Genomic DNA, 3,498 nt, shown 5'->3' with positions numbered 1-3,498 from the left:
GATACTGTTTTTAAATAGTAGTAATTCGGGCATTGGGAATGGACCTTCATACATTCACATACAGACCTGCTGTAAGCATATGAGCGCTATTACAGTAAGTCAATCCCTTCCCTATAGTTTCTTTATTAAATGCTTACTTATAAACCTATTATAACAAAAATGCCTATTGAGGTATAAACCAAAAACCTGTATTGAGGTTATAAGCAATATCTAGTATGCCTTATTAAGAAGAGGCAATCCCTTATGCCCTTTCTGTCACCAAGGTATCACAAAGGCATTGAGAAAAATTGTAGTAGAGAGTTTGGCAGAAGATTCCAGGCCCTCACAAGACTCTACCATATTATGAGGTGCTTCTCTCCTTTTGCTGTTGAGTTGTCCAGACTCTCCTCTTAGCAAAGCTCTCCAGTTTCTGCTAAGGTTGGATTTTTCTAGGCCTAGAAGGACTAGATTCTTCTTCTTCATCATCACTAGCTGCAGAGTGCACTCCTACAGCCCTAGGCAATAATCTCCTTTCTCTCTTTTGCTCTCCTTATTGGCTCTAAGAATTTCAGAGATTATTTTTGAGGCTAATAGTTACTGCTTGTCAGTGTGGGAAAGCCACTAGTTTGCTCCTTTTTTCTTGAAGGTCTTTTTCCTCTTTTGAAATATATAAATGTGTTTAATGTAATGTAATATGATATGTAATCACAAAGGGGCATACAGACGCTTGTGGGACAGTTGCACAACTCGAGTACAGGAAAACTTGTGCAAGTAGAAAAAGAATGTGTAAAATAACAACAAAGGATGTAAACCAAGCATGAAAGATGTCCAAAGAAACCAAAGTAATCCACAGAACAAGCAAGACAGTAACTTGCAGAAACAGAATAAGTCCCAGTTCCTGAAACAATATGAATTATGTGAGGAGTATATGAGATCATTTTCCTTCTGGGAAGGGAGATGAGGAGTATAAACCCATCAGTGATGAGAGAGGAAAGATGAGAAAGAAAGGAGACACCCAAGTGGATTTTAGCTTCCTTCATGAAAGAGTGCTCAAACCCAATCACCTTCACCTTGGCTAAGAACATCAAAGACTATAGGCATCAGCACTATGTAGCATCATCTCCATGGTGGTGCATGCATTATGTATTGCAATATACTATTATCCTATACTCACAGGTAATATAGGATAAGATTGTTAAGGAGTAATTGTGTGAATATGCAGTGGTAGTGACTGATAATGAGCAAGAACTAGCCATTGGCAACATGTGCTGTTAATGAACATCAATTGGGGAAAGCATTGTTCTGAAGTTTTTTAAACACCCATCGCAGTGGTCTCTAATTCCCTGCATATTCCTACATATACACCCAATTGCAAGTCTTTTAAAACATTTGAAAGCTGTTGACCAGTATTAGATATTTAAGACAACCGTATTATGTCTAATTTTTCCAGATTTAGATGACTATATGGCAACTGACATTTCGCCCAACAGCAGGAAGTGAATGAGAAAACTTTCAGAGCTATAAGAGTGAATACAAATGGTCTGCTGTAGGGAGCTAGGACCTAGTGATAAGCTCATATCCTTTGTAAATCAACCAAGGAAGGGGACACAGCACACAAAAGGGGGAATTCAAATTATACTGTTCTAAAGTCTGTTGCTGATTAACTACATAGCTTGATTTAATTCATTTAATACCTTGTTATTTGTAAAACAGGCTTATTTCATCTGTAAAATCAGTATTTTGTTTAGCCTGCCTTAAAGATAGATGGTTTTTAGTTAAAAAATATATTTTGACCTGAGATCTGCCTTCAGATCATCAGGTGTAACAGCTTACCGATGCCTGTTTCTGAAAGAATCCCCAAATACTTTACATGGAGTAAAAACTAATAAAGATGTACCATAATAATTGATTAATCCAAATTTCATCTTGATTTTTGTTTCTAGTAAAACATGATGCTTACGTAATGATGCATAACATTTCTGCAGAGTAACTTAGGTTAGAAAAAAAATAGACACAGAATAAATATTTCCTTATCTGTTCCTCAAGAATTGTGAAACCTGGTTGCTTAGCTGGTTGGATCAACATTGTATTGTCAGTCTATGTATACTATGAACCTGCTGAAGTTATTGATACATTTGCTACTGATTGTGATAGGACCAAGATGTGGTCTAATTATAGACAAATAAGTCTTGGGTCTGATTACTTCCTGTCTATGAACAACTTCATAAGACCATTGGGAAAAAAGGTTTCCTTCTTACAAAATTAATTCAAAGATATTTCCTTTTTTTTTTCTTTTATATTATTTATATTTATTTAAATCTATTCCTGTCCAGTGATTTTTTTTTGTTTGTTTGTCTGCAACTTTAATCTAAAAAAGATACCTATTTCTTTTTGAAAGAGCTGAAATTTTATGGATGTGCTTCATTTGCACCCAGGATGCTTTACGTTTCTCTAATATTGTAAATGATTGCAGCAGAAATTGCATTAAGACTGCTTTCAGGCAGTGTCCATAACAGGTATTATAAATGCCATGATATTAACAGTAAAGGTAGCAATAGCGGTTCTGCTATCCAAGCTTCAGATCCTAGTTTGCTACATACAAGAAGCAGTAGCAGTATCTAAATTAAGCAACATCTTTTACGTGAGTCTAATCAATGTGTCATGATTGTTTCTCTCCATTGGCTGTGTAGGTTATATGGTGCATGTACATGTCTATGTAATGTTCTGAATCACTTCTAACTTGAATTTACTTTATTATCTGTGCATTTCACAAACCTACTCACATCACCACTGTGAAATAGAAAAAGATAATTTTCTCCTTTTTTACAGACAGGCAGCTGAAGAACTGATGACTTCACTTGTATTATTTCAGGCCAATGTATAGATTGTAATAACCTGAGTAGGCTTCTGATCACCCCCAAAGGGTTTCAATATTCAGAAACCTACTGGCTACCTATCAGATTTAGAAATGAAACATGGGTACACTGAGCCAAACATCTTCCTCTTTCTGACACAACAGCTCCTAAGTGAATCTTATTAAAATCAAGATGAAATTTTACTTGAGTAAAATTATTTTTATATTTATTTATGCTAGAATGGTAGTGTATATAAGCAGAATCTGAGCTTCCCCTTTGACAGGGAAATTAAAAGACTTTTTTAAAAGGAAAATTCTTTATATACACCTGTTTATTAAATGATCACACAGGGGAGCAGGGTACTTTTTATTTTACCTTGCTTAAATGTGCAAATGAAGCCCTATATCCTTGTCACTCTATAAGAAAATAAGTGAATACGACACGCTTCTAAGCAATTATACTTGTAAAACACCCTTATGTGTGAAAATATGATAATAGCTAAGATTCATTACAACAGAGTTGCTACTTGCGGCCTGGTTTTGCAGCTACATTTAATGATGGGATGACCTCATAAATTCTAATGACTCTACAATAGCTAAGGGTTGTATTTTAGCAGCTTTTAATATAAACTATAAATAAAATACATCTTTCATCTACTTTGAAA

Source organism: Pelecanus crispus, chromosome 2, assembly GCF_030463565.1.
Source record: "Pelecanus crispus isolate bPelCri1 chromosome 2, bPelCri1.pri, whole genome shotgun sequence".
In the NCBI taxonomy this organism is placed as follows: Eukaryota; Metazoa; Chordata; class Aves; order Pelecaniformes; family Pelecanidae; genus Pelecanus; species Pelecanus crispus.
This window is presented reverse-complemented; position numbering follows the sequence as displayed.